Source organism: Callorhinus ursinus, unplaced genomic scaffold (assembly GCF_003265705.2).
Source record: "Callorhinus ursinus isolate GAN/ISIS: 27379988/994484 unplaced genomic scaffold, GSC_fseal_2.0 scaffold66, whole genome shotgun sequence".
NCBI lineage: Eukaryota > Metazoa > Chordata > Mammalia > Carnivora > Otariidae > Callorhinus > Callorhinus ursinus.
The window spans coordinates 5,721,133-5,748,544 of NW_027397128.1; the positions used below are offsets into that span (position 1 = coordinate 5,721,133).

The 27,412-nt window shown below is 36.7% G+C and overlaps 1 protein-coding gene and 1 pseudogene across 3 annotated transcripts in view; both read left to right on the forward strand.

Moving 5' to 3' along the window:
• The window catches only part of EDA (ectodysplasin A), a 414,295-nt gene that overhangs the window by 88,002 nt on the left and 298,881 nt on the right, over positions 1 to 27,412 (forward strand). The window lies entirely within an intron of this gene.
• Positions 10,644 to 12,055, forward strand: LOC112836000 (SWI/SNF-related matrix-associated actin-dependent regulator of chromatin subfamily E member 1 pseudogene; annotated as a pseudogene).

The following is a 27,412-nucleotide window of genomic DNA, read 5'->3' on the forward strand; positions in this document are numbered from 1 at the left end:
AAAAGGAAAGGGTTCATAGAACTTTTAGGATGGTGAACAGAGATGTACGGAGAATAGCATGATCAGAGAGGAAATGGAAGCTCTTCACCCTTTCCCCATACCTTGCCCTATGCATCTGTTCCATCTGGCTATTCCTGGGTTTTATCCTTTTATAATAAAACAGTAATCTAGTAAGTAAAATACTTCTCTGAGTTCTGTGAACTGCTCTAGCAAATTAATCAAACCCAAGGAGAGGATCACTAGAACCTCTGGCCTATAGCCAGTTGGTCAGAAGCACAAGTGACAACCTGAACTTGCGATTGGCATCTGAAGTGAGGGAAGGGTCAGTCTTGTGAGACTGAACCCTTAACCTGTGGGATCTAATGCTATCTCTGGGTAGATAGTATCAGAATTAAGTTAAATTCTTAGACACCCTCCTGGTGTTAGAGAATTGTTGGTATAAAAACAACCTCCGTTCCCACATGTTGGAATTGGGTCCAGAACCCCTTTAGCTCCCAACTGATTCTGTATAGTGGTGATATTTTCAGGCATACTCCTGTTTGATTCTGGGAAAGAATGAGTCTACCTGGACTGATCTCTTGCTAGGGTGGAGGATATGGAACTTTGGGTCTTTCTCTTTTGAGTGAAGGTATGCAAGACATCCTGGTGTACTGTTCTCTAGTTCTGGTGTCCCCAAACCATTCGGTTTCTTCTTACCACCCGTCCGAGTTCTCCTTTGGTTGTCTTTTGTACCATTTCCAGGTTTTATACTTATGTTTAGCTAGCAGAAGTAGGGAAAAATACCATTCTACTCGTACCAGAAGTCTTTCTCTGTAATGATGTGTTCCATTCAACTTGCTTAGAATTGATATTAAATTCACCAGCTTGCAAACATGACTTTTTTTTCTTTTAAATCCAGACTACATTTGCTTCTCTCCAGAATTCTGTCCCTCTCTCATTATGCACAATTCTGTCTAGACAGCAGTTTGAAAATCTTAGCCCAAGGTCTTTCCGGTATCCTGGAATGTAAATTCTAAGACAACTGCTTCTTAATCTCTTCTTGTGTCTCTGTTTTCATTTTTTTTTTCTAATATTTGTTGTACCCTTTCTTGGTCTTCCAAGTTTCTTAACAGAGGATACATGGAGATAAGTAGGAATTTTGTTTTTTTTCTTTCTTTTTCTGTGTCACCTAACATTAGATTTCTTATTTCTGATGGCAATTTGAAATCCCCTTTTCATATGCTCAGAATATATCTCTTTCTAACACTCAGGGTATTCTCAACTTTAGCTTTTTCAGTGTTTTGCCAACTTGAGTAGCCAGAAGAGGTACTCTCTGCACCAAGCCTTGTGTTTGAATCTCACCTCTATTTTTTTCTAGATGTGTGATTTGAGATTGGTTATTTAACCTCTGAGCTTTCATATCCTCATCTATAAAGTAATACTACTACTAATAGGAACAACTTTATAGGATTGTTCTGAGGATTAAATGAGATAATACACATTAACATGTAGCACAGTTCCTGACACAGTAAATACTCAATAAATGTCATTGCTATTGTTATACATTTTTAAAATCCAAGATTATAAAAAAAACTTTTGACAGCTATCTTATTTGATACTTACTGTTTTTCTCCTTCTTTGCAGTTTTATAGTCAGAATTTCATTTTTGAGAGCCTTCCAGTCAACCTATGTAAATTAAAGTTCTCAGGGAATGAGATTGCATATCCTTTAAATTGTGAAATTTCATCTAATTTAATTACAACTGGCATTCTTATGCCAGTGTTGTGATGGTCCTCTTACTGAGTAGTAAATGCAAATATTTCACAGCCCTGTCTCCATGCAATTGATGTGTAGGTGTTAAATTAGCCTTTCTGGTTAACCATCCATAAACATTTCAAAATACATACCTCATGTGAGTACTCAGCTTGCTTCTACATGCTACAAAAATTCTTGCTTGTTAGACATTTCACATTATCATATGTCCTACCTGTATTTCTTGCTGTATTTTAAAATAAGTTTATGTTTATAGTATATTTGCATACTTCTCTGGTGAAATACGAAGTTTATCAGACACTTAATTTGAACTCTCTGAACAGGAATCATATCTAATTTTATATTTTGTACAGGGTCTACCCTATTGTAATCCAGGTGTTTATCACTAACAATTGTATCTGAAATGATATAGCAATTGTATAAAGGTCAACAAATTAACATTATTATGAGTATATTCCAACTAACCTGTTTTTTCCAGTGTGCTTTTTCCTGAGTTAAAGTTGGTAATCTTTTTAATCTTCGTAAATTCTTTAGGTTTCACGTTTGATAGCTATAATTCTGGAACCTCCCAAAACTATCTTAATTAGAGGCATGTTGGAATGTGTTTGAAATTTTTCTGCTGCAGTTCAGTTACTTTGGAGCAGTATTATGTAATCTTAAGGATGTGAGTTTTCTTCAGGGATTCAACCTTTCCTGCTTTCTTCCACCTATATTTTTAGCTCCCCTCTTCCTCCCCTGGCAAGAACAGGAATCCAAATTGTCGTTAGTCTTTTGGAGATGTTTGGAACTATGGTCTTGCTAACTCTAACCTTTGAATGTTTTAGATTGTTTTTGAGGGCCAGCACTGATATTATGGCCAAATTCTAACTTGGGTATTTAGATTCTGATATCAGAAATCTAATTGAAATGGCACAAGATCTAGTATTTTCCTTCTTGCTATCATGAAATGGTGGTATGCAGTAGCTAGGTACTGTGCTTTCTCAATGATGTTTCACTAGTAAATTAATTGCTAGATGTGATTTCTTTAAATGTTTGTAGCGTGTTGTTGAAGCCTTTTGGGTGGGGTGTAAAGGATTGATTAGTAGTGGTTGGGTATGCTTTATGTTAAGTTACAATTGTAACTTGCCAGCAAAAATATAGATTGAGCCCTTGGGCCTGAAATGAGGATGAGCCCTCTCTGTGCTTTCATGGCCCACTTCTCTTACCTCATCTCTTCCCTTAGCCCAATCCATGACTTTGCTTTTCTTAGAGAAACATAATCCGGCTTCTTCTTTGTGCAGGATCCTCTTGCTTAGACCTTCCACATTATACCATGTTCTGGAAAAATACCCTCTCCTTTGTTTGCCAAACCCTTTCTCTGCTGTTGCCCTGCGAAAGCTAGAAATCACATCTTCTTCATTAAACTCTGTTGACCTGAGTGTCACAGAAGTGACAGCGCCCTGAGGCATAGATCATGTAAACACTTCTTCTTGTCAGTTTATTTAGATGTTCAGTGTTTTTATACTGCTGTCTTTATATCTTTGTGGGATAGTTATCTGTGTTGTCTGGCATCTTAGATTTTTAAATCCAAGGGAAAACTCTTATCAGACTTACTGGGTATTCAGCCTCATAAGTAAGTAGTCATTTAATAGATTGCTGTTTGATGGCAATGTCATTAAGGGCAAATGTTGACAAATAGCCTCCGAAAAATTCGAACTCTTGTTGTTGCTTGTTGAACTTTCAAATAGGTAACTGAGCTTATATGCTTAAGAAATAAAACTCGAATCATTTCAATTCTTGGCCACATAATATTTACTATAGTGTTTTGGATTTTTTTTCCTTATAAACTACTCAGGTGACTCAAAGACTTGACTTTATTGCTTAGTAATCCTACTACATTGCTTAAGCATGATAATACTGCCTTTGAATTTATAAGCCATTGACTGGAGAAGTCTTAAATTTCTGTTGTTGAATTCTCCATGAATCTGACTGAACATGTGGTAGATTTCTACCTCTGGGAATGTCATTATCCATAAACTATCTAAATAATAACTTAGGGCAGAGACAGAGCCCTCCACAATCATAACTCTGTCTGCATTTCCTCCTTTATGTTCCACTACACCCTATCACTCATCTAGTTCCAATAATACCAAATTAACTGTAATTTCCCATGCTTATTGCCATACCTTTATTCATATAATGTTATCTCCTCTTGAAGTGCCTTTGTTCTCTCGCTCCCACTCCTTATTCACCTGGCATGTTCTTGACCTACCTCAAATATCTTCTATTCAGTGATAACTTTTTGATTCCTGCACCAGAAGAAGATACTTTCATTTCTTCTTTATAGTATATTCTATACACCTCTAGTTTTAAATACTTCAGCATTGTATTTTCACTATTTATGTTTGTAGTCTCACCCCCACTGATTTTACTGTGAGTTTCCTAAAAATAGGACTTTTTGTTTTCCCAGAGTCTTGCAGAGTTATTGACACCTACCATGTGCTTAATACATGTTGGAATGAATGAATGGATGAACCAAGGACAGGCATATCAATGGAAATAGAAACCACGGATATGGGGACTTGTGCTTCTGGTTTTGAGAGACTAAATTGTGTCAGACCAAATATACCTCAGAAAGAACTAGAAAAGTTGGATAAAATTATAAAACACTTGTTTGAAAACATCAGAAAGCTACCAAAGCAACTAGCGGTCTAAATCCCAGAGAGGAGAGATATATTGAGGTGAGCACAGCATTCTGAGTGATGTTTCCTTTCAAGGCATTTGCCAATATAAGTGGTATAGGTAGAGGGACTGAAAAGGCAATCTGAAAGTAGTAATTAAGGGACAAAAAGCCTGAGCGGAGGTTTTAGCATCTCACAGAGCTGTAGAGACAAAAATTGGAGTTCAGGGCTATCATGATAATCAGGACTTGAGGGTCTAAGATGCTAGAAAAAGAAACTGCAATAAATTTAGTCCAATATTTTACACTACCTTTCCCTTGTGTCATTTGCTGATTTCTAAGTGGTACAGGGCAAAGAAGTTGAGAAATTAAGCAGAAAGTGGCAGATACAAATCTGAGTAGCTAAGCAGAGCTTTCAGCAAGTTTCACAATGCTGGAGAGTCAGAAATTGGAGTTTAGAGCCTGCCAAAGAGGAGGGACACTGGTAATTACTTCAGGTTTTCATTTGGGATCCCCAAAGGGCTAAACTCCAGGAGAAAGGATAAACTATAAAAATGCCATTCCTCACAAAAAGTAAAACACAGCTTTGAATCAGCTCAATCTCAGGCAGGATTAAGGTGATCTGTCCTTCATCACCTGGCAGGAACAAAAGTAAATCTCTGAAGGAAGATAATATCATTCAGAGCTCCTCTAACGTTTAATATGCAATGTCTGGCATTTAATCAAAAATTACTAGGCTTACCAGTATGAGTTTGCTAGGACTGCCATAACAAAGTACTACAGACTGGGTGGCTTAAACAACAGAAGTTTATTGTCTCCTAGTTTGGGGATGCCAGAAGTCAGAAATCAAGGTATTGGCAAGGTTGACTCCTTCTGGGGACCATCAGTGAAGGATCTATTCCAGGTGTCTCTCATGGCTTGTAGATGGTCATCTTTTTCCTATGTCTCTTCACACTGTCTCCCTTCTATGTGTATCTCTTTGTCCAAATTTATTCCTCTTTATAAGAGTACCAGTCATATTGGATTGGGGCCCACCCTAGTGACCTCACTTTAATGTAATTACTTCTGTAAAGATTCTATCTCCAAATAAGGTCATATTCTGAGGTTTTCTAGGTCAGTAGAAAATACTAAGAAGAATCAAGAGGGAAAAAAGAAAGTACAAAAAAACACATCAACAATTCATTGGCTTCACTTTGCTGTACTTGTTGGGAAGCCATGAATATCAACTCAGCCTATATAGTGAATAATAGATTTACAGACAGACAAACGTGGGTTAGAATCCTAGCTCTACCTTTAACTCTTTTACTATATGGTGTTGGATTAGGGATTCTCTGAACCACAGTTTCTTCCTCTGTAAAAGGAGGACAATAAAACCTACCTGACAGGATTGTTGTGAGAATTAAATGAGGCGATACATGTGAAAGTGCTTTGTAAACTGCAGGGCCACACATATGACAACATTTGTTCTTTATTGTGCATAATATATAAAACCTCTCTGAGAAATTCCTACTATTCTGAGCAGAAGTCTATAGATAACTTGTTTTCTAGAGTTAATATCTGCCTTAAAAACACTTCAGAATAAAAACTTACTCCATCTGTTGTTGGGCATACTTGGTGAAAAAAAGAGGAGTATTTACTGTGCTATGCATTATTCTGTCAGGTCTCATTTTGTCATCTTTGTCAAAAGTAAAATCTGCTTCTTTAAGATTGCTGAGATTTTCTTTTTTTTTTCCTATTCCTAAGACATTTTATAAAAATATATCTTGTTTGGGTATGTTAAAGAATTTTTATTTGTATTTCATCTGTCAACTTATAGTTTTGTTTTATTGCTGTTTCTAATCTCAATTGTACAATCAACTCATTCAATAAATATGTTTTTTTCAATAAATATTTGTTGATGTACTATGTGCCAGGCACTGTGTTAAGTGCTTGTGATAAAAGATGAATAATATATCTAGTGGGGGAGTTAGATACAGAAATACTTTTGATATAGTGAGATGAGTGCTATGGGGGAGGCATGTAAGCACAGAAAAGAGATCACCTCTGCGTGTGGTGCCACTGAGAAGTTGACCTTTGAGTTATGTCTCTAATGATTAGTAAAAATACCTTGTTGAGAAAGGGCAGATGCGCATTTCAGGTAGAGGAAACAGGATGTACAGGGGCACAGGGGAATTGAAGGATTTGATGTATTCAGGGATCAAATGTAATTTGGCATGGCTAGGGTATAAGATGTGAGGCAAGAGAAGGAGATGGAGTGATAGATTCAACTGGAAAATTTTGCAAGTCGTTAAAGAGAAAAAGGAGAGGGATAATAAGGGTTTAAGCAGGGAAGTTGAATAAATTTTATATATCAGCAGTGGTGTGGACGATGGATTGGAGAGAGGTGAGGGGAAAGGTCAAGAGATAAGTTAGGAGGCTGGTGCTGCAAAAGCCCAAGTGAGAAATGATGAGGGCCTAAACTAGGGAGGTGACAGTGGAGATGGAGAGAAGAGCCCAGATTTAAGAGTTGTGAGGTTTCTCCTCACAATGGAGTGGATAGTTTGTCCCTATTATTCTCTTTCTAGTAAACCATAGAGTACCCCCATTGGATGAGGATTTATTAAAGCAATCAGAGCAAATAGCATAGTTGAACATCTACCAAGTAAAAATGAATCCTGCTGGGTGGAAATTGATGTGGAGGTGCTAGGATTTGGTAAAGTGAGTAACTGGATCTGGGTCAGTTTGGTCAGGATATCTCCTTGGGTGACTATTTCCTGGCCTCTTTTCTCATTAAATCTTCACATCTTTCCTCTTTACTCTCGGTTCCACATTTCTCCTTTAACTGAGAAAATATAAAACAATCAGTTGTGAACCTCCAAAAGTTCTTCCTCCCACACCTACTCACCTACTTGCATCTGTGCCTATTTTCTCTATCTTCTCTCCTGTTAATGTACACGCTTTTATCTAAAGTCAACCCATACACTTATGCACTACATTCCATCATCTCTTGCCTACAAAAGGACATTCCTCCAGCATTTATACCCTAGGTCTCCTTTTTCCTCTCACACCCCACAGCAAATCCCTTAGCAATTCTATCAGCTCTGAATTTTAAATATATCCACGCTGCTCCTCATCCTCTCCAGTAGTACTACCATCCTAATATAAACCACTTTTATCTCTGAACTACATTATTTCAGTACCCTCATAACTGATCTTTCTGCTTCCACCCTTGCATCTTATTTTATTCTAATCTCTACACAACAGCCATATGGTCCTTTTAAAACATAATCAAATCATGTTGCTCTTCTGCTCCCACTGGCTTCTTATGTAAACAGTCCTCAATATGGTTTACATAATGCTACTTTTTGACCACATTTTCTACCACACCACCCCTTACTCTTAGTACCAAACATGCCAAGTATGCCTTGGAGGCTCTGTACTTTCTGATCCCTCTGTGTGGAATATCTTTCTCCACCTCCACAGATAGGCACCATATGGTTTTCTTCCTCACTTCTTTTGGGTCTTTTCTCAAATCACAAATATCCTTCCAGACCACCTTTTACAGCACACAAAAATCTCCTGCACACTATCCTTGTTTAATGTCCTTTCTTGCTTTATTTTTCTTCATATCATTTATCCACTACTTTACATTTTTTTTCATTTATTTGTTTATTGCATGTTCTCCCCTTAAAATGACATAGTTCTTTGAGAGGGGATCTTGTTGTTAGCTGCTGTATCCACAGTACCTAGATGTATTAGGTGCTTGATAAATATTTCTCAATGAGCAAATGAATTAATTAGTGAATCAACCCTGAAGGAGAAGAGTCTTGAACATTTTCAAAGCTTGAAGGGATATGACTTGGTGAAAAAGAGGATGAAAGGCATTTCCAGACAGAGGCAGTGTCATTTACCAAGACAAGACTGTAAGAATGAGCTCTTGAGGTTTGGGAGATAGCAAGCATATTGTCTTACTACTATGAAATGGCTGTTAAGATGTGAATGGAAGTAGTTAGCATTATCTTCTTGCTTTTTAAATCCTATCCAGTCTTCAAACCCTTAAACCATACCTCTCCTGGGCCTCATTTGACACTACCAAGTTTTACTTTTGTAACTATACTGTTAGTTATTTGGAGGCAAGAACGTTAGCTAAGTCCTGTGTACTTGATAGATGCTCAAAATGTGTGTGTATAATGTTGGAAAGGGAAATTGCCCAGTGTTGCGAGTGCTTTAGTAAAAGAAATGGTCTACGTTTTGTGACTTTTGATCAGTGGACCATAATGAAAAATATTTATGACACTTAACATACCCACTTTATTGCTTTATGTAAGGTAGTGCTACTGAACATGTATTAATTCCCATATATAAATTTTCTGCTTTTATTCTGGGAAGATAGTCATATATGTCAAACTTCATCAAATTGTTCACTTAAATTGGTTGAGATTATTATACTTTAATTCTTCTTTAAATATTTAATAGAATTTTCCAGTAAAACCATGCCAACCTGCTGTTTTGTTGGAAGGTTTATAACTATAAATTAAATTTAGTAGCTATAGAACTGTTCAAGTTACCTATTTCTTCTTGAATGGCTTTTGTTATTTTGAATCTTTCAGAGAATTGGTCTAATCCAACTCCGTGTCAAATTTATGGGCATAGAGTTGTTCATGTTTCCCCTTTCTGTCTTTTTAATGTCTGCAGGGTTGTTGTGTTAGTCCCACTTTCATTTTTCATATTGGCAATTTGTTTCTTCCTTTTTTTCCCTTGGTTTGTATAGCCAGAGGTTTATCAATTATATTCATCCTTTCAAAGAGCCAACTTTTTATTTCATCAACTTTTCCGAATTAAAAAAATCACTGGGGCACCTGGGTGGCACAGGCCTTTAAGCATCCTACTCTTGGTTTCAGCTCAGGTCGTGATCTCAGGGTCATGTTATCGAGTCTGCTCTGTGCTCAGTGCAGAGTCTGCTTGAGATTCTCCTGTCCCTCTGCCCTTCCCACCCGTTCTCTCTCTCTCTCTAAAAAAATAAAATAAAATAAATCTTTTTTTTTTAATCACTGATTTCTCAATGGAAGAGAATTGAGAGCTCAGAAATAAACCCATGCTTATATGGTCGATTACTCTACAACAAAGGAGGCAAGAATAACCAATGGGAAAAAGACAGTCTCTTCAATAAATGGTGCTGGGAAAACTGGACAGCTACATTCAAAAAAATGAAACTTAAAATGGATTAAGGACCTAAATGTGAGACCTGAAACTGTAAAACTTCTAGAAGAAAACAGAGGCAAAAACTTCTTTGACATCAGCCCTAGCAACAATTTTCTAGACATGTATTCTGAAGCAGGGGAAACCAAAGCAAAAATAAACTGTTGGGACTACATCAAAATAAAAAGGTTTTGCACAGCAAAGGAAGCCATCAACAAAGTGAAAAGGAAACCTATTGTTGGAAAAAGATATCTGCAAATGATAAGGCATTGATATCCAAAGTATATAAAGAGCTTATATAACTCAACACCAAAAAAAAAAACCCGCAAATAATCTGATTAAAAAATGGGCAGAGGACCTGAATAGATATTTTTCTTTTTTTTTTTTAAGATTTTATTTATTTGACAGAGAGATAGCAAGAGCAGGAACACAGGCAGTGGGAGTGGGAGAGGGAGAGCAGGCTTCCCGCCAAGGAGGGAGCCCGATGTGGGACTCGATCCCAGGACCCTGGGATCATGACCTGAGCCGAAGGCAGACGCTTAATGACTGAGCCACCCAGGCGCCCTGAATTAGATATTTTTTCTAAAGAAGTCGTGGAGCTGGCAAACACACAAGAAAAGATGTTCAGCATCACTAATCATCAGGGAAATGCAAATCAAAATCACAACAAGGTATCACCTCACACCTGTCAAAATGGCTAGTATCAAAAAGACAAGAAATAACAAGTTTTGGCAAGGATGTGGAGACAAAGGAACTCTCATGCATTGATGGTAGAAATGCAAATTGGTGCAGCCACTGAGAAAACCAGTATGGAGTTTCTTCAAAAAATTAAAAATAAAATTGCCATATAATCCAGTAATTCCATTACTAGGTATTTGCCCAAAGAAAATGAAAGTACTAATTCAAAAAGATGTATATACCCATCTATTTATTGCAGTGTTACTTATAATAGGATATGAAACAACGCAAGTGTCCTTGGATAGATGAATGGATAAAGATGTTGGGGAAATAAGGCCAGAGCTGTGGACACTTTTTCTGCCCAAGGTGTCTCAGATTCATTCTTAAGGAACTGAGAACTTAATCTTCCAAAATGTCAAAAAGACCATCTTATGCCCCACCTCCCAATCCAGCTCCTGCAACACAAATGCTCAGCACACCAGGGTCTGTGGGATACAATCCATACAGTTATCTTGCTTACAACTACAGGTTGGGAGGTAACCCAGGCACCAACAGCCAGGTCATGGCATCCTCTGTTATTATGATTCTAAAACGCCCAAAGCCACCAGATAAGCCATTAATGCCCTACATGAGGTACAGCAGAAAGGTCTGGGACTAAGTAAAAGCTTCCAATCCTGACCTAAACTTCTGGAAGATTGGCAAGATTATTGATAGCATGTGGCAAGATCTCACTGATGAAGAAAAACAATATTTAAATAAATAGGAAGCAGAAAAGATAGTGTACAATTAATCTATGAAGGCCTATCATAATTCCCCTACATACCTTGCTTAGATAAATGCAAAAAGTCATGCAGAAGCTGCTCTAGAGCAAGAAAGTCTCCAGAGACAGACTTGTCACCATCCTTTTTCAGAGAAACCACCACCTCATCGTTGAAATCCTTAGAGTGTGGTGCCAGATGTTGTCAGTTGTCACAACAGCTAGAACGCAGATCCTCAAAGGACAGGTCCAATCCTTAATGGTTCATCAGTATAAACTATAAGCAGAACCTCTTCAAAAAGAAGAACACCACCAGGAAAAGAAGAGGAAATTCATGAAAAGCACAGATTCATTTAACAATGAACTTAAAAGTTTATGTGGTTTGGGGGCGCCTGGGTGGCTCAGTTGGTTGAGCGACTGCCTTCGGCTCAGGTCATGATCCTGGAGTCCTGGGATCGAGTCCCACATTGGGCTCCCTGCTCAGCAGGGAGTCTGCTTCTCCCTCTGACCCTCTTCCCTCTCGTACTCTCTCTCATTCTCTCTCTCAAATAAATAAATAAAATCTTAAAAAAAAAAGTTTATGTGGTTTGGAAGTAGAAGTGGATATGGAAAAAAAAAAAATTGCCACTGAAATTGCACAGGCAGAGGAGCAAGTTCACAAAAGACAGGAGGAAAGGGAGAAATAGGCAGCACAGTAACTTGAATGCAGTCAGAGCGGCATGGTTCTTGAGGAAAAGCAAGCTGCTAGTAAGGCCAAGGAGAAGAAAGACAACGAGACCATCCCATTAGAGACAGAGGAGACACACCCTGAGGAAGCGACAGAAAGCCAACAAAATGGTGAAGAAGGCACGTCTACTCTTGAGGACAAGTAGAGCAGGCAGGAGGGGGTGAACAGTATGGCTGAGGAAAGGACCAGTGATAGTAACACTGGCTCAGAGAACAACAGTGCAACAACGGAGGAACCACCAACAGACCCCACAGAGGAAGACAAGACAAAAGAAATGTTGCCTCATTTTATGTGTTCTCAATAATTTTTAAATGAGGGCACCTGGGTGGCTCAGTCCTTAAGTGTCTGCCTTCGGCTCAGGTCATGATCCCAGGGTCCTGGGATCGAGCCCCACATTGGGCTCCCTGCTCAGCAGGGAGTCTGCTTCTTCCTCTCTCACTCTCCCTGCTTGTGTTCCCTCTCTCGCTGTGTCTGTCAAATAAATAAATAAAATACTTAAAAAATAATTTTTAAATGAAAAAAATTCCATACAAATTTTATGATTGTTCTAGCTCTGTGAAAAATGCTGTTGGTATTTTGATAGGAATTGCATTAAATGTGTAGATTGCTTTTGGTAATACAGACATTTTAACAATATTTGTTCTAGTCAATAAGCACAGAATGTTTTTCCATTTCTTTGTGTCATCTTCAATTTCTTTCATCAGTGTTCTATGGTTTTCAGAGTATAGGTCTTTCACCTCTTTGGTTAGGTTTAGTCCTAGGTATTTATGGGTTTTGGTGCAATTGTAAAGGGCATTAATTCCTCGATTTCTGTTTTTGCTGCTTCATTATTGGTGTATTGAAACGCAATAGATTTCTGTATGTTGATTTTGTATCCTGCTGCTTTACTGAATGTTTATCAGTTCTAGCAGTTTTATACACACGCACACACACATATACACACACACATATACACACACATACATATACCATGGAATATTACTCATCCATAAAAAGAAAGAGATCTTGCCATTTGCAATGACATGGTTGGAGCTAGAGAGTATTATGCTAAGCAACATAAGTCAGAGAATGACAAATACCCTATGATGTCACTCATGTGGAATTTAAGAATAAAATAGTGAACATAGGGGGAATAAAAGAGAGGAAAACCAAGAGACAGACTCTTAACTATAGAGAAGAAAACTGATGGTTACAAGAGGGGAGAGGGGTGGGGGTGATGGGTTAAATAAATAGGTGATGGGGATTAAGTACTGCACTTGTGATGTGCATTGAGTGTTGTATATGAGTATTGAAGCACTGTACTGTACACCTGAAACTAGTATTATACCATATGTTAACTAATGGAATTTAAATAAAAACTTCAAAAAGATAAGTGTTTTTGAGTTTTAATGGTGTTAGGTGGTTGGTTTATTAATACTTTTCTTGTCCATATCACACCACCAAAGACTTGGAATGTTTAGCTTCATAAGCCGAATGGCATAGTCACCTTTTTAAGCCATTGTAAAGATGGTTCTTTTCTTTGGGTCTTATTTCTATTCCTCAACGACTGAAAGTCTCAGAATTTAAGTTAATTGAGAAAATGCCCACCTCTTTTAGATAGTTATCCTTTGATGCTCTACAATCTACTCTTACAGATGCCTTCCTACTACTGCCTGGGGTGCTTTCCAAAGCCATAGCCATAAACCTCCCAGTTCCCCTCAATAGCTTACTGAAAGTCCCTTTTCTTATATACTTCCACAAAGAGTAGCTTCTTGAAAACATCATATATGAGTATATATTTGTTCACTTACCCTTTTTTATTTTTTAATCAATGTCAGATACCAAGAGTTGTGTTAAGGAGTTGACTGCAGCTATGCTTGGGTTGTATTGATCCAGAAATAGTCTCCATAGTTAAGAGTAGTTACTAGCTTATGAAGTAGTCATTAAAGTGAACATTGGACATAGACATTATGTATACTGCTTTTTGTTATAATTAATATTTGGTATGTTCTGATAAGTTCATCCTTATTGCACAGAAAATTACTTTTTTACCACATTTTCTAAAGACTGAATAGATCACAAAGCTTAAGAAATTGAATATTCTTGCAGTGGACGGTGTAACTTCAAAACAATTAGCCCATTCCAGAAGGAAAACAGCTGGGAATTAAGTTCATCCCCTTGAAATTGTTCTGCAGTAATCAAAACATTCAAAACCTGAAGGCTCAGGATACCATAGATCAGAGCCTACTTTTTTTTAAAAGATTTTATTTATTTATTTGACAGAGGGAGAGAGAGAACAAGCAGGGGGAGTGGCAGAGAGAGGGAGAAGCAGGCCCCCCGGTGGAGCAGGGAGCACGATGTGGGGCTCAATCCCAGGACTCTGGGATCATGACCTGAGCTGAAGGCAGACACTTAACTGACTGAGCCACACAGGCAACCCACAGAGCCCACTTTTTGATAAACTCTTAGTAAAGTCTTGGAGACTAGAAGCAGGGTAGTTTGTGACACGTATGCTTCCCCAAAACTAGAATAGATGTTTCCACTAGAATAATGGTATATCTGATAGTATATGTTTCTTTTTTAAAAAAAGATTTATATTTTAGAGAGAAAGAGAGCATGTGGAGTGGGGAGAGGGGCAGAGGGAGAGAATCTCAAGCAGATCCCCACCAACCACTGAGATTGACATGGGGCTCGATCCCACAACCCATGAGATCATAACCTGAGTTGAAACCAAGAGTCGGATGCTCAACCAACTGAGCCACCCCGGCACCTCTGATGGTATATGTTTCTTAAAGGTCCAAATATAATAAGTGAAAAAAAAGATGTGATATATGTATACAATGGAATATTATTCAACCATAAAAATGAATGAGATCTTGCCATTTGCAACAACGCGAATGGACCTAGAGGATACTGTGCTAAGTGAAATAAGTCAGATAAAGACAAATGCTATATGATTTCACTTATATGTGGAATGTAAAAAACAAAACAAATAAAGAAGCAAAATAGACCCATAAATACAGAAAACAAGTTGATGGTTGCCAGAGGAGAGGAGACCAGAACAGGGGAAAATGGTTGAAGGGGAGTGGGAGATACAGGCTTCAAGTTATGGAATAAATAAGTCATGGGGATAAAAGGTAGAGCATAGGGAAAATAGTCAATGGCATTGTAATAGTGTTGTAGGGTGACAGATAGTAGCTATTCTTTTGGTGAGCATAGCATGATGTATAGACTTGTGAAATCACTATGTTGTACACACTTGAAAGTAATGCAATATTGTGTGTCAACTAAAATTTTAAAAATTTTATTGATTTCTGTTCTTATTATTTCATTTTGCTTACTTTGAACTTCATTTGCTATTTTTTGGTCTAGTTTTATTAAGTTGGATGCTTAGACTATTCAATTAAGACCTTTTGTGTTTTCTAATGTAAGCATTTAATGCCATAAATTTCCCCTAAGCACTGCTGTAGTTGTTGAATAGGAGTGATAAGAATGTACATCCTTGTTTTTTTCTTGATCTTAGGAGAGATTTAAATCTCTCACCATTAAGTATCTTGTTAGCTCTTGGGGCACCTGGGTGGTGCAGTCTAGGCATCCAACTCTTGGTTTCAGCACAGGTTGTGATCTCAGGGTTGTGAGATCAAGCCCTGCATCAGGCTCCACACTCAGCACAGAATCTGTTTGAGATTCTCTCTTCCTCTCCCTCTGCCCCTCCCGTTCATTCTCTTTCTCTCTCAAACAAATAAATAAATCTTTTAAAAGTTTATCTTGTTAGCTCTAGATTTTTAGTAGATGTCCTTTATCAGATTGAAGAAATTTTTTTCTTATTGGTAAATAAAAATTCAACTGAGTAAATTTAAAGATCAAATTGGCTCCATTCAATAATTCATTGATTGGACAGCATCACATCTAGCAAATATAAAGGAGCTCCATCAAGTTGCAGAAAAGGAAAGTTTTTTAAAGGCAGAGAGGGAATAAAAGAAAAGAAACTATTAGCAAAGAATGCATTGTCTTAGACAAGGTCACCCTCCCTAAGGAGAATCTAATCAGTGGACTACCTCTTAGTGCTGACCAGGAAATTCCAGGTTGGATGGTCAAAGGTCATATATCTGGGAGAAGCTGAAGCTGCAATTAGGTTAGGTATTAAGTCTTGGTGGGGTTTAGCATAAGTGACTCCATTGGGGCCTGCTGTCTCCTTTTAACACCAGTTTGCTTAAGTTTTTATCAAGAACAGATGCTGAAATTCATCAAATGCTTTTTTTTTTTGTACCTATGGAGGATCATCTGCTTTTCCTTCTTTATTCTGTTTCTATGGTGAATTACATTGATTAATTTTTGAATATTTTATTGAAATTTTTGCATCTATGTTCATAGGTGATATTGGTCTATAGCTTACTTTCTTAAAATGTTTTATTTGGCTTTGGTCTCAAGATAATACTAGCCTCATAAAATAAGCTGGGTCATTTTCCCTTTTATTTCCTGGATATTTGTGTGAGATTGGTATGATTTCTTCTTTAAATGTTTGTTAGAATTTGGGGTGCCAGGGTGGCTCAGTTGTTAAGCATCTGCCTTCGGCTCAGGTCATGACCCCAGGTCCTGGGATCGAGCCCCACATCGGGCTCCCTGCTCAGTGGGGAGTCTGCTTCTCCCTCTCCCACTCCCCCTGCTTCTTTTCCCTCTCACACTGTGTCTCTCTCTGTCAAATAAAGAAATAAAATCTTTAAAAAAAAATGTTTGTTAGAATTCACCAATGAAGGGACACCTGGGTGGCTCAGTTGGTCAAGCGGCTGCCTTCGGCCCGGGTTTTGATCCCAGGGTCCTAGGATCGAGTCCCACATCAGGCTCCTTGCTCAGCAGGGAGCCTACTTCTCCCTCTCTCCTTCTGCTTGTGCTCTCTCTGTCAAATAAATAAAATCTTAAAAAAAAAATTAACCAATGAAGCCATCTGGGCTTGGAGTTTTTCTTGTTAAAAGGTTTTAAACAACAATAACAAAATTTTTTTTAAGACTTTATTTATTTGAATGAGAGAGAGATAGGGAGAGAGAGCCCGAGTGGGGTTGGAGCAGGCTCCCTATAGGGAGCCTGATGCGGGCTCAATCCCAGGATCCTGGGATCATGACCTGAGCCACCCCGGTGAAAAAATTTTTAATAGATGTGTGACTATTTGGGTAATATATTTCTTCTTTATTGAGCTTTAATAGTTTCTGGGGGTTTTGTTTGTTTTTGTTCTTTAGGAATTGGTCCATTTTGTCTAAATTGTCAAACTGATGGGCATAGAGTTATGGATAAAGGTGTGTTATATATATATGCAATGGACTATTTACTCAGCCACAGAAAAGAATGAAATCTTGTCATTTACAATGACGTTGATGGAGCTAGAGAGTATTATGCTAAGTGAAATAAGTCAGTTAGAGAAAGACAAATACCATATAATTTCATTCATCTGTGGAATTTAAGAAACAAAACAAATGATCATAGGGAAAAAAAGAGCCAAACCAAGAAACATACTCTTAACTACAGAGAAAAAAAAAAAAAAACCTGATGGTTACAGAGGGCAGGTGAAGGGGAATTGGTTAAATAGGTGATGGATATTAAGGAGGCACTTGTCTTGATGAGCACTGGGTGTTGTATGTAAGTGTTGAGTCACTCTGTTGTACACCTGAAACTAATATTATGCTGTATGTTAACTAACTGGAATTTAAATAAAAAGAAAAAATGTGTAGAGACTTCCCCACAATTTGGGAGCCATTTAGGCAAGCAAATATTTACTATTAAGCAAAAAGTGTTAAAAATGAAAAATCCTCAACTGTAAGGAGAATGCTTGTTCATGTCTTTGATACACATTTATATGAACATGAGAAAAAAAGTATTTTAATTTAAAGGAAATCAAGTCCGAGTGGTCACCCTTTCTTCAAATGTGATCTCCTGTCACCTTCATTTTGACTGCATACCCCTCACTATAGAACTTCATCCATACTGACCTGCGATTTCCAGCACAGCATGATCAGCTGACTGTGAAGCTTTCTAGGTCCCAATCCTATGTGGGTTTTTTTTTTTTAACAGCAATTTAAAAACCTTTTTGTGGTTTGTTTTATGAACCAGAATATGGTCCAACTTGGTGAATATTCCTTGTGTACTTGTAAAGACTGTGTATTTTGCTCTTGCTGAATGGAGTGTTCTATAAATGTCAGGTAGAGTTTGTTAATAGAGTTGTGCTTTTCTATATCCTAACCGATTTTCTGTCTACTTGTTTTATTGATTGCCAAGGAAAGAGTGTTAAATTCCCCAACTATAGTTATCGATTTTTCTATTTCTCCTTTTCAGTTTTATCACTTTTTGCTTCATGTACCCTGAAACTCTTGCTAGCAGCATGCATATTCAGGATTATTATGACTTTTTTGTGAATTGATCCTTTTATCCCTGTGTAATGTCCCTATTTATCCCTGGTAATATTCCTTGTTCTGAAGTCTACTTTGTCCTTTTTTAATATAGCTACTTCAGCTTTATTTGAATTATGTCTTTATATTTAAAGTGGGTTTCTTGTAGACAACATGTAGGGTTCTTTTAAACCAATGTGACAATCTCTGTCTTAGGTATATTTTGACAATTTACATTCAGTGTAATTATTAGTATGGCTGGATTATATACTACCATTTTATTATGTGTTTTCTGATTGTCCTCTTATTCTTCTTTTGTTTTCCATTCTTGCTTTCTTTGGAATATTAGTGTTTTCATAGTCCATTTTTATTTATTGGTGTTTTGCTATATCTCATATTTGTGTGTTGGTACTTGCTCTATGGATGACAAGTCACATAATATTGCATTGTCTCCTTTTTTAAAAAAATTTATTTATTTGTCAGAGCACAAGCAGAGGGAATGGCGGGCAGAGGGAGAAGCAGGCAGCAGGCAGAGGGAGAAGTAGGCTCCCCCACTGACCAAGGAGTCTGATGCGGGACTCGATCCCAGCACCCTAGGGATCCTAGGATCATGACCTGAGCTGAAGCAGACGTTTAACCAGCTGAGCCACCCAGGTACCCTGCATTTCTACTTTGAGTTAACATTGTAATACATCAAGCAAAATACAGACACCTTACAATTGTATGGATCTGTTTACCCTACTCCATTTATATCATTGATATGTGATTTACACCTACATACATTGAAAATTCCACATACCACATCATGAGTTTTGCTTCTAAGAGTCATACAGATTTTTACAGAACTTGAGTGTAATTTTTAATATTTACCAGATATACACTATTTCTGTCACTCTTCTGTCATTTTCCTGCAATCTCATTTTCCCTAGAACAATTTCCTTTAGAGAAGATCAGCTGGCAGTGAATTCTCAGTTTTCCTTCATCTGAAAATGTCTTTATTTCACCTTTATTTCTGAAGATTATTTCACTATTAGAAGTCTTGGTTTATAGTTCTATTTGCTTAGCACTTTAAATTTGTTTTTCTACTGTTTTTCTGACCCCCATGGTTTTTCTGTTTTGTTCGAGAAATCCATGGTTCTTTGAATCTTTGTTCTCTTATATACAGTGTTTAATTTAACAAACCTGATTTCAATATTAAAAAGATCTTTGGTTTTCAGCACTTCAGTTATGATGTACCTAGGCATAGTTTTGAGTTTATTATGTTTGGGGTTACCTGAACCTCTTGAATCTTATAAGGATGGCTTTTGCCAAATTTGAGTTTTTAATCATTATTTCTTCAAATATATTTTATATGCCCATTTCTTTCTCCTGGGATACCAATGAAAAGAATGTTAGAATTTTTGATGTTCTTTCACAAGTACCTGAGCATTTGTTAATATTTTTTTCAATATTTTTCCTCTGTTACTCTTACTTGATAATTTCTGTTGACCTCTCTTAAATTTTACTCTTTGTTATGTCATTTGTGTTATACTATGAGCCCAAGTCATTTTTTATTTTTATTTTATTTTTTTTAAGATTTTATTTATTTGACAGAGACACAGCGAGAGAGGGAACACAAGCAGGGGGAGTGGGAGAGGGAGAAGCAGGCTTCCTGTGGAGCAGGGAGCCTGATGTGGGGCTCGACCCCAGGACCCTGGGGTCATGACCTGAGCCGAAGGCAGATGCTTAACAACTGAGCCACCCAGGTGCCCCCAAGTCATATTTTTAAAATAATTTGAGATTTTGTATATATTTCTAAAATTTACATTTTTTTATAGTTTCATTTTTTCTGCTGAAATTACTGTCTTTGCATTCATTTAACATGTTTACCTTACTGCATGGAGGATAATTTTAATAGCTGTGTATTTATTTTCTATTGCTGCATAACAAATTGCCATGTGCTTAGCAGTTTAAAACAACACACGTTTGTTATCTCTTAGTCTTTGGGGGTCAGGAGTCTGGGAATGGCCTAGTTGTTCCATCTCACAAGGCTGTAATCAAAGTGTCACCTAAGCTAAATTCTCATCTGGAGCTTGGGGTCTTCTTCCTAGCTTACATGATTGTTGGCAGAATTCAGTTCCCTGGAGCTTGTAGCCCTCCCACATGACCCTCTCCATAGGTAGCTTACATTATAACATCTTGCATCTCCAAGGCCAGCAAAGAATCTCTCTTTGTCGTCTGCTAAATTACAGTCTTATATAACATGACATAATCTCTGAAGTGATACCTCATCACCTTTATCATGTAATGTAATCTAATCAGGGGTGTGATATCCCATCACCTTTGTTATAGTCTATTGCAAGTCACAGATCCTGCCTGCACTCAAGGTGGGGAGGATTACATAAAGCTGTGGTTGCCAGGAAGCAAGAAATCATTTGGACGTCTTCTTAGGATCTATTTGTCACAAGCTGCTTTCAAGTCTTTGATAATTCCAACATCTAGATCATATAGGGTATGGCATCTGTTGATTGGTTTTCCCTTGAGAACTGGTCACATTTTCCTGGTCCTGGTTCTGTGTATGTTGAGTAATTTTGGATCGTATCCTGGACATTGTGAAGGTTATGTCATGTAAACCATGTGTCACACTATAATCCTCTAGAGAATTTTTTTAGAAGATACTCAAGTTAGGGTCAGACCACAAATTTAATCCTGCCTTCTGTGGGTGGTGATTCTAATTTCACTTCAATTCCAGGTTATTAGTTTGCTGTTTTATTTCTGCTCTGTGCATGTGCCACTCAAGTGTTTGACCATTGGGTAGTAGTTTACTTTTTTAAGATTTATTTATTTATTTTAGAGACAGAGAGAGTGCATGAGCAGGGGGAGGAGCAGAAGGAGAGAGAGAGAGAGAGAGAATCTCAAGCAGACTCCCCGCTGAGCATGGAGCCTGGTGCAGGGCTTGATCTCATGACCCTGAGATCATGACCTGAGCCAAACCAAGAGTGAGATGCTTAACTGACTGAGCCACCCAGCTGCCCTGGGCGATAGTTTAAATCTTAGTTCATTCCTCATGCCCTTTGTTATGATCTTTTGTGTCTTTCATGCAGCTGTACAGCTTAGGGATGAGCACAGGACTTATGTGGGTTCATTCATAGAATTAGGAGATCATTTTCTCTAGCTCTCTTCTATACAGAATTTCCTTCACGAGCCCGCTCTTGAGGCCATGGTGCCCCCTTTCGTGGTTCCTCTGGCCAGAAAGACAGCGTATCCCTTGGATATTTGGTCGCTTACACAGCCATCACTGCCAAACTACTCCATGACTGTGCAAAGCTGCTAGAGCAAACAAAACAAAACTCAACAGAATTACATCCCCCTTTTTGGCTCAGAATAGTCCCTATTATGGTTACTTTGCCTAGTAATATGGAGTTTTTATTCAAATTTTCACCAATCCCGTCACTATGCTGCTGTGGAGCTCTGCAACTGGGATCCACTCTCAAGAAAAATGTGCAAGAGAAAAAATATATACAACATCCACCTTGTTGCAGGCCCCTTCACTAAGTTTTAACTCTCTTTCACAATTTACCTGCTTTGATTACTTTTCAGTCTTCAGGTACTTGATTTTTTAATTTTGTCCATCATTTTTAGTTGTTTATCAGAAGAGATAGGCTATAGTTGGCTTATTCTATTTTGGCCAGAACTGGAATTTGGCCTTTCACTTGTAAAGTATCTGTATATTTATATTTTAAGTAGGTTTCTTATAGACAATAAATAGTTTGCTTGTGCTTTTTTTTAAATCCAATCTGACAATATATGGCTTTCAATTTGAATGTTTAGATGATTTTCATTTAATGTAATTATGGTTATATTTGGGTTTGAATCTACCATTTTGGTATTTGGATTCTATGTGTTCTGTTTGCTCTTCAGGTTCCCCCCCCCCTCTATTCTTGCCTTCTTTTGGAGTAACTGAATTTTTTTTAATGATTTCACTTTATCTCCACTATTGGGTTGTTAGCTATACACCTTTGTTTTTAGTGGTTACTGTAGGATGCCCTTATTACAACCTCCCTTAAAGTAATATTGCACTATTTTACACACAGTGTGAGAACCATATACCTCTATTTTACCTTTTCTATCCTTTGTACTATTGTTGCCATATATACGTTTTACTTTTAAAAGTACTATAAACCACACGATGCTTTGTTATTATTTTTACTTTAAACAGTCATTTATCTTTTAAGGAGATTTTTTAAATGACAAAGGTCTATATTTAGCATTTATGGCACCCTGTATTCCTTTCTATAAATCAAAGTTTGCTTCTGGAATAATTTTTCTTCTACCTGAAGAGCTTCATTTATATTTTTTTATAGTGTACGTCTGCTGCTGATTAAATCTCTCAGCTTTTATTTGCCTGAAAAAGTCTTTATTTAGTGCTCAATTTTGAAAGACAACTTCACTGGGTAAAAAATTCCAGGTTGACAGACTGTTCTTTCATCACTTTAGAGATGTCACTCCACTGCCTTCTAAATAGCGTAGTTTCTGATGAGATGTCTGTGATCATTCTTACCTTTGTTCTTCTGTATAATATGCCTTTAATTTGAATGCTTTTAGCATTTTTCTCTTTATCACTAGTTTAATGTAATCAGACTGGACACCTTTGTGTGGTTCTCTTTGTGTTTATCTTGCTTGAGATTTGTTGACCTTGAATTTTCAGGCTTATCATTTTTAATAAATTGACAAATTTTGGCTATTAATTTTTTTCCTGTATCTTATTAGGAGTCCAATTATTCATTTTTAAAAATTTTAGTCATTTTGCTCTTGGTGCTTCATTTGGGATAATTTCTATTGCTTAGTCTTCAAGTTTACTGATCTTCTTCTTCAGTATGTAATCTATTAATCCCAGTCAGTATTCTTTTCATTATAGATATCATAATTTTAATCTTCAGACATTCTATTTTTTATTTCTGTAAAGTCAGTAGTGATGTCCCCTATTTCTTTCCCGATTCTACTAATTTGATTATTCTGTTTTGATTTGTCAGTCTAGCTAAAAGTTTCTCAATTTTTTAGATCTTTTCAAATAATCAACTTTTGGTTTATTGACTTTTCCCTATTATTTTTCTATTCATATTTGAGTAATCTCCATTCTAATCTTTATTATTTCCTTTCTTCTGTTTGCTTTGAGTTTGGTTTGCTCTTCTTTTTTCAGTGTCTTAAGCTAGGTTATTGATTTGAGGTCTTTTTTTAATATAGACCCACCTATAAATTTCTTAAGTATTATTTTAGCTACATTCCATAAATTTGAAATGTCATGTCTTTATTTTTAAGATCTCAAAATATTTTCTGATTTCCACCGTGATTTCTCCATTGACCTATGGATCATTTAATAGTATGTTCTTTAATTTCCACATATTTGTGAATTTCCCAAATTTAGTTCTGTTACTCATTTCTAATTACATTCCACTGTAGTCCGAGATTATTTGCATGATTTATGTCTTTAAATTTACTGATGCTTGTTTTATGGCCTACCACGTGATCTAACCTGGAGATGTTCTATGTACATTTGACAAGAGTTTATATTCTATTTTGGGATGGAGTGTTCTATTCATGTCTATTATGTCTATTTGGTTTATAGTTTTGTTCAAGTCTTCTATATCTTTGTTGATCTTCTACCTAGTTGTTGTAGTCCTTGCTGAAAGTGGGATATTGAAGGCATTGACTATTACTGTTGAATCGCCTCTTTCCCCTTTCAGTTCTGTCAGATTTTGCTTCATGTATTTTGGAGCTCTGTTTTTAGGTATATACATGGTTTATGAGTGCTATGTTTTCGTGATGGGTTGACCTTTTTATCATTATATAATATCCCTGTTTATCTTTAGTGAATTCTTTGTACTTAAATCTATTTTGTTTGATATAGCCACTCCAACTTTCTTGTACTTGCTGTTTACATGATATATCTTTTTCCATTCTTCTACATTCAACCAATTTATATCTTGAATCTAAAGTATATGTCAAACTCAACCCCCCAAAATCCAAAAAATCCAGTCAAGAAACGGGCAGAAGACATGAACAAATATTTCTCCAAAGAAGATGTACAAATGGCCAACAGACACATGAAAAAATGCTCACTATCACTTGTCATCAGGGAAATACAAATCAAAGCCACAATGAGATACCACCTAACACCAGTCAGAATGGCTAAAATTAACAACTCAGGAAACAACAGATGTTGGTGAGGATGCGGAGAAAGGGGAACCCTCTTACACTGTTGGTGGGAATGCAAACTGGTACAGCCATTCTGGAAAATAGTATGGAGATTCCTCAAAAAGTTAAAACTAGAGCCACCCTATGACCCAGCAATTGCACTACTAGGTATTTATCCAAAGAATACAAACATAGTGATTCAAAGGGCACATGCACCCCAATATTTATAGAAGCAATGTCCACAAGAGCCAAACTATGGAAAGAGCCCAGATGTCCATCGACAGATGAATGGATAAAGATATAGTATAGAATGTTACTCAGCCATCAAAAAGAATGAAATCTTGCCATTTGCAACAACATGAATGGAACTAGATGGTATTATGCTAAGTGAAATGCGTCAGTCAGAGGAAGACAACTCACGTATGATTTCACTCATGTGTGGAATTTAAGAAACAAAACAGATGAACATAGGGGAAGGGAAGGAAAAATAAGGTAAGATGAAAACAGAGAGGGAGGCAAACCATAAAAGACTATAGGAAACAAACTGAGGGTTCCTAGAGGGGAGGTGGGTAGGGGAATGGGGTAATTAGGTGATGGGTATTAAGGAGGGCACTAGAAGTAATGAGCACTGGGTGTTTAATGCAACTGATCAATGACTAAATTCTGTCTCTGAAACTAATAATGCAGTATATGTTCATTAAATTGAATTTAAATTAAAAAATTTTTAAATAAAATTAAAAAAACATATGTCCAATAGACAGCATATAATTGAATCTTATTTTTTTAAAGATTTTATTTATTTATTTGACAGAGAGAGAGACAGTGAGAGAGGGAACACAAGTAGGGGGAGTGGGAGAGGGAGAAGCAGACTTCCTGCCGAACAGGGAGCCCAATGCGGGGCTCGATCCCAGGACCCTGGGACCATGTCCTGAGCCAAAGACAGAGGCTTAACGACTGAGCCACCCAGGTGCCCCTTAATCTTATTTTTTAATATAGTATGACAGTCTCTGATTTTTTATTGGATTGTTTAAATCATATTTAATGTTCTTATTGATGTAGTTGAATTTATATCTGTTACTTTTTGTTTTCTATGTTTTGTGTCTTTTTTCCCCTCTATTTTTGTTTTGATGCTTTCTTTTGATTAAAATAATATTTTCTAGCATATTATTTTAACTTTATGATTTTTTTCCAGTATATTTTCACTTTCCTGCTTGTTGCTCTAGAGCTTACCATTACATCTTAGTTTATCATAATCTAGTTCATATTTTTACCAACTTAATTTGTGTGAGAGATGGACATCTTACCCATGTATAACTCTATACTGCCTCCCCTTTTTGTACTATTATTATTTGTTATACATCTATGTGTTACAAACCCAACATGTTATATTTATTATCTTATAATTTATATTTTTAAAGACGCTGAGAGAATAACAGCAAGGACGTATATCTTTATAGAGGTTATCATATTAATCTTTCTATTACTGTTCTGATTTGCTTCAGTTTTTCCTATAGATTCAAGTTACCATCAGGTTTCATTACCTTACTTCAGTACAGCTTATTCTCACCCACCTCCCTGGTGCTGCTATTGCCAAACTTACTATATTTCTATATGTTATATGCCCAACAATTTCATAAGATACATATATTTTAATACAAATAAATTAATTAAAATGAGAAAAATATACATTTGAGTATCTTTTATAATTATAGAATTACCTTTACAAGTACTCCGTGTTTTTTATTGTGGGATCAAATTATCATCAGGGTTACTTTATTTCAGCCTGAATAACTTCTTTTAGCATTTCTTGTCCGGCAAATTTTGCTAGTAACAAATTCTCTCAGTCTTTGTTTTTCTGGGAATGCCTTTATTTTACCTTCTTTTTTGAAAGAGAGTTTTTCTGGATAGAAGATTCTTGATTAACGTTTTTTTCTTTTCTTTCAATATTTAAAAAAAATCCTACTGCTTTTCAGCCACCGTTGTCTTTGATAGTACTTCAGCTGTTAAACTTATTGGGTTCCCTTGTGTGTGATGAGTTATCTCATGCTGCTTTCAGGATTTTAACTTTCTGTGTTTCAACATTTTTGTGATTATTTGTGTGGGTGTGGATTTCTTTACCTTTATTTTACTTAGAGTTTATTGAACTTTTTGTATGTGTAGGTTAATGTTTTTCACCACATTTGGGGAGGTTTTCAGCTATTATTATTTCTAATATTTTTCTGCCTTTTTCTAGCTCATTCTAATACTCTCTTACATATATGTTGGCTTATTTAATGGAGTCCTGCATTGCTCTGATGTTCTGTTCATTTTGGTTCATTTTCTCTATTCTTTAGATTGCACAGTTTACCAGTCTTTCTTCAAGTTCACTGATTCTTTCTTCTGCTGGTAAAATCTACATATAACTCCTCTAGTGAATTTTTTACTTCTATTATTATAATATTAAACTCAAGAATTTCCATTTGGGTTTTAATAATCTATTTATTTAGATTCTGTATTTGATGTGCCATTTTTTGTTTTTTTTTTCAATTTAAATTTTAGTTAGTGAACATACAGTACAATATTGTTTTCAGGGATGGAATTCAGTGGTTCATCACCTATATACAACACCCAGTGCTCATCACAAGTGCCCTCTTTGATACCCATCACCCATCTAGCCCGTCCCCCATGATATGGCATTGTTATGATAGCTTCCTTTATTTCTTTAACAATGGTTTGTTAAAAAAAATATTCATACTATCTGCTTTGAAAATTTTATTTGCTAAGTCCAATATCTGAGCCCTCTTAAAGACTGTTTCTATTGCTTACTTTTTCCCCTCTGTATGAGTCATACTTTCCTGTTTCTTTGCACGTCTTGTATTTTTTTGCTGTTGCTGAAAACTGGACTTTTTAGATGATTTATTGTAGATAAATTAATACAGATTACAGCCCACCCCCTTCCCAGGCTGCCTCTTGTTGTCTTTTGTTGATTTGTTTTATAACTTGGCTGTCCTAGTCATTAAAGTCTATTTCCCTCATTGTGTCAAGCCTCTGATATCACCTCAGAGGGTGCAGGTTTGGTGTGTGCATAGTCACCTTGGTATGGCAGTGGTTTTAGCAGAACCTATTTGACTGCCTTTTTCTCTGGTCTCTCT